This window comes from Bos indicus, chromosome 11 (assembly GCF_029378745.1).
Source record: "Bos indicus isolate NIAB-ARS_2022 breed Sahiwal x Tharparkar chromosome 11, NIAB-ARS_B.indTharparkar_mat_pri_1.0, whole genome shotgun sequence".
Classification (NCBI taxonomy): domain Eukaryota; kingdom Metazoa; phylum Chordata; class Mammalia; order Artiodactyla; family Bovidae; genus Bos; species Bos indicus.
Window position 1 is genome coordinate 6895987 of NC_091770.1, and position 13648 is coordinate 6909634.

The 13648-nt window shown below is 40.6% G+C and overlaps 1 long non-coding RNA gene across 2 annotated transcripts in view; it reads right to left on the minus strand.

Moving 5' to 3' along the window:
- Positions 1 to 13648, minus strand: part of LOC139185718 (uncharacterized) — a 64298-nt gene that overhangs the window by 20145 nt on the left and 30505 nt on the right. The window contains exon 2 of one of the 2 annotated variants that reach the window (XR_011569196.1): positions 11754 to 11958. The exons of the other annotated variant lie outside the window; for it this stretch is intronic. This is a non-coding gene — a long non-coding RNA (uncharacterized lncRNA). The remainder of the gene's footprint in view (positions 1 to 11753; positions 11959 to 13648) is intronic. 2 annotated transcript variants of the gene reach the window in all.

Consider the following 13648-nt stretch of genomic DNA (forward strand, 5'->3'; position numbering starts at 1 on the left):
ATGTATTCTTTTTAATGGCTGAGTAATACTCCATTGTGTATATGTACCACAGCTTTCTTATCCATTCATCTACTGATGGACATCTAGGTCGCTTCCATGTCCTGGCTATTATAAACAGTGCTGCGATGAACACTGGGGTACATGTATCTCTTTCAATTCTGGTTTCCTCAGTGTCTATGCCCAGCAGTGGGATTTCTGGGTCATAAGGCAGTTCTATTTCTGGTTTTTAAAGGGATCTCCACACTGTTCTCCATAGTGGCTGTACTAGTTTGCATTCCCACCAACAGTGTAAGAGGCTTCCCTTTTCTCCACACCCTCTCCAGCATTTATTGCTTGTTGACTTTTGGATAGCAGCCATTCTGACTGGCGTGAAATGGTCCCTCGTTGTGGTTTTGATTTGCATTTCTCTGATAATGTTGAGCATCTTTTCATGTGTTTGTTAGCCATCTGTATGTCTTCTTTGGAGAAATGTCTGTTTAATTCTTTGGCCCATTTTGTGATTGGGTCGTTTATTTTTCTGGAATTAAGCTGTTGGAGTTGCTTGTATATTTTTGAGATTAGTTGTTTGTCAGTTGCTTCATTTGCTATTATTTTCTCCCATTCTGAAGGCTGTCTTTTCACCTTGCTTGTAGTTTCCTTTATTGTGCAGAAGCTTTTAAATTTAATTAGGTCCCATTTGTTTATTTTTGCTTTTATTTCCAATATTCTGGGAGGTGGGTCATAGAGGATCCTGCTGTGATGTATGTCGGAGAGTGTTTTGCCTATGTTCTCCTCTAGGAGTTTTATAGTTTCTGGTCTTATGTTTAGATCTTTAATCCATTTTGAGTTTATTTTTGTGTATGGTGTTAGAAAGTGTTCTAGTTTCATTCTTTTACAAGTGGTTGACCAGTTTTCCCAGCACCACTTGTTAAAGAGATTGTCTTTAATCCATTGTATATTCTTGCCTCCTTTGTCAAAGATAAGGTGTCCATAGGTGTGTGGATTTATCTCTGGGCTTTCTATTTTGTTCCATTGATCTATATTTCTGTCTTTGTGCCAGTACCATACTGTCTTGATGACTGTGGCTTTGTAGTAGAGCCTGAAGTCAGGCAGGTTGATTCCTCCAGTTCCATTCTTCTTTCTCAAGATTGCTTTGGCTATTCGAGGTTTTTTTTGTATTTCCATACAAATTGTGAAATTATTTGTTCTAGCTCTGTGAAAAATACCATTGGTAGCTTGATAGGGATTGCATTGGATCTATAGATTGCTTTGGGTAGTATACTCATTTTCACTATATTGATTCTTCCAATCCATGAACATGGTATATTTCTCCATCTATTTGTGTCCTCTGATTTCTTTCACCAGTGTTTTATAGTTTTCTATATATAGGTCTTTAGTTTCTTTAGGTAGATATATTCCTAAATATTTTATTCTTTTCATTGCAATGGTGAATGGAATTGCTTCCTTAATTTCTCTATTTTCTCATTTTTAGTGTATAAGAATGCAAGGGATTTCTGTGTGTTGATTTTATATCCTGCAACTTTACTATATTCATTGATTAACTCTAGTAATTTTCTGGTGGAGTCTTTAGGGTTTTCTGTGTAGAGGATCATGTCATCTGCAAACAGTGAGAGTTTCACTTCTTCTTTTCCAATTTGGATTCCTTTTATTTCTTTTTCTGCTCTGATTGCTGTGGCCAAAACTTCCAAAACTATGTTGAATAGTAATGGTGAAAGTGGGCACCCTTGTCTTGTTCCTGACTTTAGGGGAAATGCTTTCAATTTTTCACCATTGAGGATAATGTTTGCTGTAGGTCTGTCATACATAGCTTTTATTATGTTGAGGTATGTTCCTTCTATTCCTGCTTTCTGGAGAGTTTTTATCATAAATGGATGTTGAATTTTATCAAAGGCTTTCTCTGCATCTATTGAGATAATCATATGGCTTTTATTTTTCAATTTGTTAATGTGGTGTATTACATTGATTGATTTGTGGATATTGAAGAATCCTTGCATCCCTGGGATAAAGCCCACTTGGTCATGGTGTATGATCTTTTTAATGTGTTGTTGGATTCTGATTGCTAGAATTTTGTTAAGGATTTTTGCATCTATGTTCATCAGTGATATTGGCCTGTAGTTTTCTTTTTTTGTGGGATCTTTGTCAGGTTTTGGTATTAGGGTGATGGTGGCCTCATAGAATGAGTTTGGAAGTTTACCTTCCTCTGCAATTTTCTGGAAGAGTTTGAGTAGGATAGGTGTTAGCTGTTCTCTAAATTTTTGGTAGAATTCAGCTGTGAAGCCGTCTGGACCTGGGCTTTTGTTTGCTGGAAGAGTTCTGATTACAGTTTCAATTTCTGTGCTTGTGATGGGTCTGTTAGGATTTTCTATTTCTTCCTGGTTCAGTTTTGGAAAGCTGTACTTTTCTAAGAATTTGTCCATTTCTTCCACGTTGTCCATTTTATTGGCATATAATTGCTGATTGTATCTCTTAGGATCCTTTTTATTTCTGTGTTGTCTGTTGTGATCTCTCCATTTTCATTTCTAATTTTATTGATTTGATTTTTCTCCCTTTGTTTCTTGATGAGTCTGGCTAATGGTTTGTCTATTTTATTTATCCTTTCAAAGAACCAGCTTTTGGCTTTGTTGATTTTTTCTATGGTGTCTTTTGTCTCTTTTGCATTTATTTCTGCCCTAATTTTTAATATTTCTTTCCTTCTACTAACCCTGGGGTTTTCCATTTCTTCCTTCTCTAGTTGCTTTAGGTGCAGAGTTAGGTTATTTATTTGACTTTTTTCTTGTTTCTTGAGGTATGCCTGTATTGCTATGAACTTCCCCTTAGCACTGCTTTTACAGTGTCCCACAGGTTTTGGGTTGTTGTGTTTTCATTTTCATTCATTTCTATGCATATTTTGATTTATTTTTTGATTTCTTCTGTGATTTGTTGGTTATTCAGCAGCGTGTTGTTCAGCCTCCATATGTTGGAATTTTTAATAGTTTTTCACCTGTAATTGACATCTAATCTTACTGCATTGTGGTAAGAAAAGATGCTTGGAATGATTTCAATTTTTTTGAATTTACGAAGGCTAGATTTTATTTATTTTAAAAACCTTTACCAAGGTTTTATTCACCATAAAACCCATGACTGTGAGCCACACGGCAGAGCAGTTCTGGGTTCCCTTACCCTATTGCTCTCCACCTGGGTGCCCTTTCCCAATAAAGTCTCTTGCTTTGTCAGCACATGTGTCTCCTCAGACAATTTATTTCTGAGTGTTAGACAAGAGCCCAGTTTTGGGCCCTGGAAGGGGTCTGCCTTCCTGCAACAAATGGCGACTCTGGCGGGGACTCTTTTTCGCTGAGACTGACATCCTGACCACTCAAGGTACTCAGGGGCCAGCTTGCCTGCCAATGGACCAGACCCAGTGGCCACAACTGGGACCCATTTGTCCCTAATCTCCTCCTGACACGGACAACTGGCCGGAGTGCCCTGACCGGCCCCTACAGGCGATTGGTCTATAGAGAAGAAAGCTGACCTCATCTCACCTTAAAATGATGCTCAAGCAGGAGAAACTACACTACACCAGGATGAGAAGATGACAACATCAGAGGTAGACAGCTTGCCCAAGATTCTGGACCTGATTTGTATGATCATTTATGTTTTCTTGACTTCTTAGACCTCTGTATATAAATCAAATGTGTTTCTATCATAGGCCTGATTCTATGCTAGTTTTAGAAATCAATTCAATTGTTGGGTTTGTGGCCAATTACCTGTGTCTAGTTCTGGGTTACCTTGTTAAATTTCTCTACTACAAGACTCTAACTGGATGGCCCTGAGAAAATTTACTTAAAAAAAAATTATAGTCATATTCAGGTTACTGTGATATTACTAGATAGGATCCCCTCACTGGGCCAATTAATTATGCCTGCTCTGACTCTGGCCATAAATTTGAGCTTTTTTCTATTACTCAAGCTCAATCAGAACAACAAGAAAAGTTTCAGCAAAGGAGGAAGAAATCTCCCACAATTATGGGATGGATTTATATAGATAACACCAGGCTACAGTAATTTAGGTTTAAGTCTCCTCTGTGTTGGAAACAATTAGATCATACTAAGGGCAGACACACTGAAACCATACTCACAGAAAACTAGTCAATCTAATCACACTAGGACCACAGCCTTGTCTAACTCAATGAAACTAAGCCACGCCCGTGGGGCAACCCAAGACAAGCGGGTCATGGTGGAGAGATCTGACAGAATGTGGTCCACTGGAGAAGGGACTGGCAAACCACTTCAGTATTCTTGCCTTGAGAACCCCGTGAACAGCATGAAAAGGCAAAATGATAGGATACTGAAAGAGGAACTCCCCAGGTCGGTAGGTGCCCAATATGCTACTGGAGATCAGTGGAGAAATAACTCCAGAAAGAATGAAGGGATGGAGCCAAAGCAAAAAGAATACCAGCTGTGGATGTGACTGGTGATAGAAGCAAGGTCCAATGCTGCAAAGAGCAATATTGCATAGGAATCTGGAACGTCAGGTCCATGAATCAAGGCAAATTGGAAGTGGTCAAACAAGAGATGGCAACAGTGAATGTCGACAATCTAGGAATCAGCAAACTAAAACGGACTGGAATGGGTGAATTTAACTCAGATGACCATTATATCTACTACTGTGGGCAGGAATCCCTCAGAAGAAATGGAGTAGCCATCATGGTCAACAAAAGAGTCCGAAATGCAGTACTTGGATGCAATCTCAAAAATGACAGAATGATCTCTGTTCATTTCCAAGGCAAACCATTCAATATCACAGTAATACAAGTCTATGCCCCAACCAGTAACGCTGAAGAAGATGAAGTTGAACGGTTCTATGAAGACCTACAAGACCTTTTAGAACTAACACCCAAAAAAGATGTCCTTTTCATTATAGGGGACTGGAATGCAAAAGTAGGAAGTCAAGAAACACCTGGAGTAACAGGCAAATTTGGCCTTGGAATATAGAATGAAGCAGGGCAAAGACTAATAGAGTTTTGCCAAGAAAATGCACTGGTCATAGCAAATACCCTCTTCCAAAAACACAAGAGAAGACTCTACACATGGACATCATCAGATGGTCAACACTGAAATCAGATTGATTATATTCTTTGCAGCCAAAGATGGAGAATCTCTATACAGTCAACAAAAACAAGACCAGGAGCTGACTGTGGCTCAGTTCATGAATTCCTTATTACCAAATTCAGACTCCAGTACTCTTGCCTGGAAAATCCCATGGACGGAGGAGCCTGGAAGGCTGCAGTCCATGGGGTCGCTGAGGGTTGGACATGACTGAGTGACTTCACTTTCACTTTTCACTCTCCTGCATTGGAGAAGGAAATGACAACCCACTCCAGTGTTCTTGCCTGGAGAATCCCATGGACAGGGGAGCCTGGTGGGCTGCTGTCTATGGGGTTGCACACAGTCGGACACGACTGAAGTGACTTAGCAGAGCAGAGAGAGGGAAAACCACTAGACCATTCAGGTATGACCTAAATCAAATCCCTTATGATTATACAGTGGAAGTGAGAAATAGATTTAAGGGCCTAGATCTGATAGATAGAGTGCCTGATGAACTACGGAATGAGGTTCATGACATTGTATAGGAGACAGGGATCAAGACCATCTCCATGGAAAAGAAATGCAAAAAAGCAAGATGGCTGTCTGGGGAGGCCTTACAAATAGCTGTGAATATTTGGCAAAACTAATACAATTATGTAAAGTTTAAAAATAAAATTAGAAAAAAAAAAAAAGAAAAGAAGAGAAGTGAAAAGCAAAGGAGAAAAGGAAAGATATAAACATCTGAATGCAGAGTTCCAAAGAATAGCAAGGAGAGATAAGAAAGCCTTCCTCAGCAATCAATGCAAAGAAATAGAGGAAAACAACAGAATGGGAAAAGACTAGAGATCTCTTCAAGAAAATTAGAGATACCAAGGGAACATTTCATGCAAAGATGGGCTCGATAAAGGACAGAAAAGGTATGGTCTTAACAGAAGCAGAAGATATCAAGAAGAGGTGGCAAGAATACACAGAAGAACTGTACAAAAAAGATCTTCATGACCCAGATAACCACGATGGTGTGATCACTGACCTAGAGCCAGACATCCTGGAATGTGAAGTCAAGTGGGCCTTAGAAAGCATCACTATGAACAAAGCTAGTGGAGGTGATGGAATTCCAGTTGACCTATTTCAAGTCCTGAAAGATGATTCTGTCAAAGTGTTGCACTCAATATGCCAGTGCCAGCAAATTTGGAAAACTCAGCAGTGGCCACAGGACTGGAAAAGATCAGTTTTCATTCCGATCCCAAAGAAAGGCAGTGCCAAAGAATGCTCAGACTACCGCACAATTGCACTCATCTCACACGCTAGTAAAGTAATGCTCAAAATTATCCAAGCCAGGCTTCAGCAATATGTGAACCGTGAACTTCCAGATGTTCAAGATGGGTTTAGAAAGGCAGAAGAATCAGAGATCATATTGCCAACATCTGCTGGATCATGGAAAAAGCAAGAGAGTTCCAGAAAAACATCTACTTCTGCTTTATTGACTATGGCAAAGCCTTTGACTGTGTGGATCACAATAAACTGTGGAAAATTCTTCAAGAGATGGAAATACCAGACCACCTGATCTGCCTCTTGAGAAACGTGTATGCAGGTCAGGAAGCAACAGTTAGAACTGGACATGAACCAACAGACTGGTTCCAAATAGGAAAAGGAGTACATCAAGGCTGTATGTTGTCACCCTGCTTATTTAACTTCTATGCAGCGTACATCATGAGAAACCCTGGACTGGAAGAAACACAAGCTGGAATCAAGATTGCCGGGAGAAATATCAATAACCTCAGATATGCAGATGACACCACCCTTATGGAAGAAAGTGAAGAGGAACTAAAAAGCCTCTTTATGAAAGTGAAAGAGGAGAGTGAAAAAGTTGGCTTAAAGCTCAACATTCAGAAAACGAAGATCCTGGCATCTGGTCCCATCACTTCATGGGAAATAGATGGGGAAACAGTGGAAACAGTGTCAGACTTTATTTTTCTGGGCTCCAAAATCACTGCAGATGGTGACTGCAGCCATGAAATTAAAAGACACTTACTTCTTGGAAGGAAAGTTATGTCCAACCTAGATAGCATATTTAAAAGCAGAGACATTGCCAACAAAGGTTTGTCTAGTCATGGTTATGGTTTTTCCTGTGGTCATGTATGGATGTGAGAGTTGGACTGTGAAGAAGGCTGAGCACCGAAGAATTGATGCTTTTGAACTGTGGTGTTGGAGAAGTCTCTTGAGAGTCCCTTGGACTGCAAAGAGATCCAACCAGTCCATTCTGAAGGAGATCAGCCCTGGGATTTCTTTGGAAGGAATGATGCTAAAGCTGAAACTCCAGTACTTTGGCCACTTCTTGCAAAGAGTTGACTCATTGGAAAAGACTCTGATGCTGGGAGGGATTGGGGGCAGGAGGAGAAGGGGACAACAGAGGATGAGATGGCTGGATGGCATCACTGACTCGATGGACGTGAGTCTGAGTAAACTCCGGGAGATGGTGATGGACAGGGAGGCCTGGCGTGCTGCGATTCATGGGGTCACAAAGAGTCAGACACGACTGAGCGACTGAACTGAACTGAACTGAAGGCTAGATTTATGGCCCAGGATGTGATCTATCCTGGAGAAGGTTCCATGTATGCTTGAGAAAAAGGTGAAATTCATTGTTTTGGGGTGAAATGTCCTATAGATATCAATTAGGTCTAACTGGTCTATTGTATTGTTTAAAGTTTGTGTTTCCTTGTTAATTTTCTGTTTAGTTGATCTATCCATAGGTGTGAGTGGGGTATTAAAGTCTCCCACTATTATTTGCTATTGTTAATTTTCCCTTTCATACTTGTTAGCATTTGTCTTACATATTGTGGTGCTCCTATGTTGGGTGCATATATATATCTTCTTCTTGGATTGATCCTTTGATCATTATGTAGTGTCCTTCTTTGTCTCTTTTCACAGCCTTTGTTTTAAAGTCTATTTTATCTGATATGAGTATTGCTACTCCTGCTTTCTTGTGGTCCCTATTTGCATGGAAAATCTTTTTCCAGCCCTTCACTTTCAGTCTGTATGTGTCCCCTGTTTTGAGGTGGGTCTCTTGTAGACAACATATATAGGGGTCTTGTTTTTGTATTCATTCAGCCAGTCTTTGTCTTTTGGTTGGGCATTCAACCCATTTACGTTTAAGGTGATTATTGATAAGTATGATCCCGTTGCCATTTATGTTATTGTTTGGGGTTCGAATTTATACACCCTTTTTGTGTTTCCTGTCTAGAGAACATCCTTTAGCATTTGTTGGAGAGCTGATTTGGTGGTGCTGAATTCTCTCAGCTTTTGCTTGTCTGTAAAGCTTTTGATTTCTCCTTCATATTGAATGAGATCCTTGCTGGGTACAGTAATCTGGGCTGTAGCTTATTTTCTTTCATCACTTTAAATATGTCTTGCCATTCCCTCCTGGCCTGAAGAGTTTCTATTGAAAGATCAGCTGTTATCCTTATGGGAATCCCCTTATGTGTTGTTTGTTGTTTTTCCCTTGCTGCTTTTAATATTTGTTCTTTGTGTTTGATCTTTGTTAATTTGATTAATATGTGTTTTGGGGTGTTTCGCCTTGGGTTTATCCTGTTTGGGATGCTCTGGGTTTCTTGGACTTGAGTGATTATTTCCTTCCCCATTTTAGGGAAGTTTTCAACTATTATCTCCTCAAGTATTTTCTCATGGTCTTTTGTCCTCCTCTTCTGGGACTCCTATGATTTGAATGTTGGGGCATTTAATATTGTCCTGGAGGTCTCTGAGATTGTCCTCATTTCTTTTAATTCATTTTTCTTTTTTCCTCTCTGACTCATTTATTTTTACCATTCTATCTTCTACTTCACTAATCCTATCTTCTGCCTCCATTTCTATTTGTTGCCTCCAGAGTGTTTTTTATCTCATTTATTGCATTATTCATTATATATTGACTCTTTTTTATTTCTTCTAGGTCCTTGTTAAACCTTTCTTGCATCTTCTCAATCCTTGTCTCCAGGCTATTTATCTGTGATTCCATTTTGATTTCAAGATTTTGAATCATTTTCACTATCATTATTTGGAATTCTTTATCAGGTAGATTCCCTATTTCTTCCTCTTTTGTTTGGTTTGGTGGGCATTTATTCTGTTCCTTTACCTGCTGGGTATTCCTCTGTCTCTTCATCTTGTTTATATTGCTGAGTATGGGGTGGGTTTTCTTTATTCTGGCAGTTTGTGGAGTTCTCTTTATTGTGGAGTTTCCTCACTGTGGGTGGGGTTGTACGTGTGGCTTGTCAAGGTTTCTTGGTTAGGGAAGCTTGTGTCAGTGTTCTGGTGGGTGGAGATGGATTTCTTCTCTCTGGTGTGCAATGAAGTGTCCAGTAATGAGTTATGAGACATCAGTGGTTTTGGAGTAACTTTGGGCAGCCTGTACATTGAAGCTCAGGGCTGTGTTCCTGGAGAATTTGCATGGTATGTCTTGCTCTGGAACTTGTTGGCCCTTGGGTGGTGCTTGGTTTCAGTGTAAGTATGGAGGCATTTGATGAGCTCCTATCAATTAATGTTCCCTGGAGTCAGGAGTTCTCTGGTATTCTCAGGATTTGGAATTAAGCCTCCTGCTTCTGGTTTTCAGTCTTATTTTTACAGTAGTCTCAAGATGTCTCCTTCTATACAGCACCGTTGATAAAACATCTAGGTTAAAGATGAAAAGTTTCTCTACAGTGAGGGACAACCAGAGAGGGTCACAGAGTTACATTGAGAAGAGAAGAGTGAAGAGGGAGTTAGAGGTGACCCAAATGAGATGAGGTGGAATCAAAAGAGGAGACAGCAAGCTAGCCAGTAATCACTTCCTATGTGCACTCCACAGTCTGGACCACTCAGAGATGTTCACAGAGTTATACAGAGAAGAGAAGAGGGAGGGAGGAGACAGAGGTGGCCAGGAGGATAAAAGGAGGGAATCAAAACGAGAGAGACAGATCCAGCCAGTAATCAGTTCCCTAAGTGTTCTCCACCATCCGGAACACACTGGTGAGTCACACAGTTGGGTAGAGAAGAGAAGGGGGAGGGAGGAGACAGAGGCGACCTGGTTGAGAAAGAGGAGAGTCCAAAGAAGGAGAGAGCAGTCAAGCTAGTAATCTTTCTCCCAAGTAAAAATGGGTACTGAAGATTGGGTTCTTAAAGGTACAAAATTGATAACAAATACCAAAAAGCAAAGATTAAAAATCTAGAGTAGAGGTTGGATTTTCAAAAATACAATATTAAAGAAAAGAACAAAACAAAACAAAGTCACAAAAATTATTAATATATATATATGGAATTTGCTTTAAAAAATAGGGTCTTTTTTTTGTGCAAAGTAATAGTAGGTTATTTGCAAAGTAATAGTGGGTTATAAAAATGAAAATTAAAGGAGTAATAGAGGACTTAAATTTTTTTAAAAATTAAAAAAAAAAAAGAATGATCGTAAAAATAGTAAAAAATCTATCTAGGACTTTCTCTGGTGTTGTTGTGGGCAGTGTGGGGTCAGTTCATTTTCAGATAGTTCCTTGGTCTGGCTTATATTTCTCAAGATCTATAGGCCCCTTCCTATGTAGTCGGTACTAACTACAGGGTTTTAATCTATTGCACCTGTCACTTCCAAGGCGGTTCCCTCTGTTTTAGCTTCTTCTGTTTGCTGGTCTTCAGTGTCTGATTTCTGCCCTGACACAAAGCGGGCGGTGGTGGACACATTTTTTAGGCTCACTTGTTCAGTCGCGCTGTGGGGAGGGAGGGACACTGCAAACAAATAACACTGGTGTGTGCTCACAGTGCCTCAGCCACACTGGGCCTGCCCCTGCTCACAGCACGTGTGCCCTCCCTGCCCACACAGCTCAGGCTTTATGTTGCTCCGCCAGGAACCATCCGAGGCCGGCCCTCTGCTGCATGCACCTCCCAGGTCTAAGCCGCTCAGGTTCAGGCACTCAGGTAGTCCTCAGAGGCGCAGACTCGGTTGGGCCTGCATTTTTAGCCCTTCCCAGGTCTGAGCAGCTCAGGTGATGAGGTGTTTGGCGAGCACGGTTGCTGCAACTTATCGCCTCCCTGCTCCCTACCGCTCGGTTTTCTGGGTGTACAAGCAGCGCACCCTCTCAGGCGGATGTTGACTGTCCAGAACCCCAAGAAGTCTTAGTTAGCAAAGAAGCCTGCTTGCAGTTTGGTAGATAATGTCTCTCTGGGGCTGCAATTGCCCCCTTCTGGCTCTGGCTGCCTGTCACCGAAGGGGGATGGTCTGCAGCCAGCTAGTTCTGTTCAGTCGTTTGTTCTGTGCAGGGGCCTGGCAGTGTCTTAGGTTAGGGCTTTTCGCGTGGTAGCTATCCCACAGTCCGGTTTGCTAGCCCAAGTTAGTTCCCTCAGATTGCCCTGGGGGCATTCAGGCCCGGTCCTCACTCTAAGCAATGCAGCCCGCGCCTCCCTGCCCAGCCCCCACTTGCTAGTGGCAGGTGCAGGCGTTTGTGCTGCTTCTCCGCTGGGGGAGTTACTGTTGGGCTCGTAATCTGTGGGGTTTAATTATTTATTTATTTTTCCTCCCTGTTATGTTGCCCTCTGTGCTTCCAAGGCTCGCCACAGACTCAGCAGTGAGAATGTTTCCTGGTGTTTGGAAACTTCTCTCTTTTTAAGACTCCCTTCCCGGGATGGAGCTCCGTCCCTACCTCTTTTGTCTCTTTTTCTGTCTTTTATATTTTTTCCTACCTCCTTTCGAAGACAATGGCTGCTTTTCTGGGTGCCTGATGTCCTTTGCCAGCATTCAGAAGTTGTTTTGTGGAATTTACTCAGAGTTTAAATGTTCTTTTGATGAATTTGTGAGGGAGAAAGTGGTCTCCCATCCTGTTCCTCCACCATCTGAGGACAACCCCCAGCTTGAAGTCTTAAATAAGAGACACCATGCCATGGACTCCTAGAGAAAAAATTAGGTGAAACAATCTCTGAAAGAAATTGAACTCTTCTCTTTTTAAGCCAGTCTCCCAAGCCAAGAGAAAATGAACCTAAGATATACAAATATCAAGCTTCCCTGGTGGTTTAGAGGGTAAAGCATCTGCCTGCAATGTGGGAGACCTAGGTTTGATCCCTGGGTGGGAAAGATCCCTGGGAGAAGGAAATGGCAACCAACTCCAGTATTCTTGCCTGGAAAACCCCATGGATGGAGAAGCCTAGTGGGCCACAGTCCATGGGCTACAGTTGTGAAGAGTCAGACACAACTGAGTGACTTCACTTTCAAGCTTATTATTTGAAAAAAGAAAGAAAATTATATATAATAATATATAATAAATAATACATATATATATATATGTATAAATAAATCTGCAGGCTTTACTAGTGAAAGAAGCACAGCATTGTAAATTAATGCAATTTTATTATCATATGAATCTTAAATAATTAAGATGGCAAATATTATGTTATCTACACTGTACCACAATAAAGAAATTTTAATAAAATTGAAATAAAATGTTAGCAAAATATTAAATAGTTAAAATGAACCTGACAAAAGTGTAATACTTATATCCTGAGTAATACAAAATATTAATAAAGGAATTTGAAAAAATTTCAAACAAACAGAAGAATATCACATGCTTTTTTTTTATTGGAACCATTAAATTGTTAAAATAACCATATTACCCCATGAAAACTACATGCAACCTCTATCAAAATAACCATGGACATGTTTTTATAGAGCTAGAACCAGTAATAATGAAATTTATAAGGAACCAAAAATGACCCATTATTGCCAAAGAAATCTATAGGACAAAGAATAAATAAGGAAGCATAACGCTCTTTAGACTTCAGGCAATACTACAGAGCAACAGTCCTCAAGACAATGTGGTACTGGCACAAAAACAGACCTATGGATCAATGGAACAGAAAAGAGTCCAGCAGCAGACCCACACACCTACAGTCAATTTGACACACAGGAAACATGAATATACAATGGGGGAAAGACAGTCTCCTCTGCAAGTGGTGTTAGGAAAGTTGGACCACCACATGGAAATCAATGAAATTAGAACACTCTCTCACACCATACACAACAACGAACTCAAAATACTTAAGGACTTAAATCCAAAGATCACACCATGTAAGTTTTAAAGGAAATCATAGGCAAACTATTTGGGGCCATAAATCATACCAGTGTTCCCTTAGGCCAGTTTCCCAAAACAACAGAAAGAAACAGGGTTTCCCTGGTAGTTCAGTGGTAAAGAATACAGCTACCAATGCAGCAGACACAGGTTCAATCCCTGGCTCAGGAAGATGCCACCTGGGGCAGAGCAACAAAGCCCCTGTGCCGCAGCTGCTGAGCCTGTGCTCCAGAGCCCGGGAACCAGAACTACCCAAGCACTCGAGCCCTAGAGCCTGTGCTCTGCAAGAAGAGGAGCCACTGCATGAGAAGCCCATGCACTGCAACTAGAGAGAGCCCACTCAGCAAGAAGACCCAATACAGCCATAAATAAGTAGATGAATAAAATTATATAAGAAAAAAAGGCGACCTAATCTAACTTGTGAGCTTTTGCACAACAACCTCTAATCAATATCCTATGTAACCTAGATGATAAAGAACCTGAAAAAAAAAAAAAAAACAGATTTCTGTATGACCA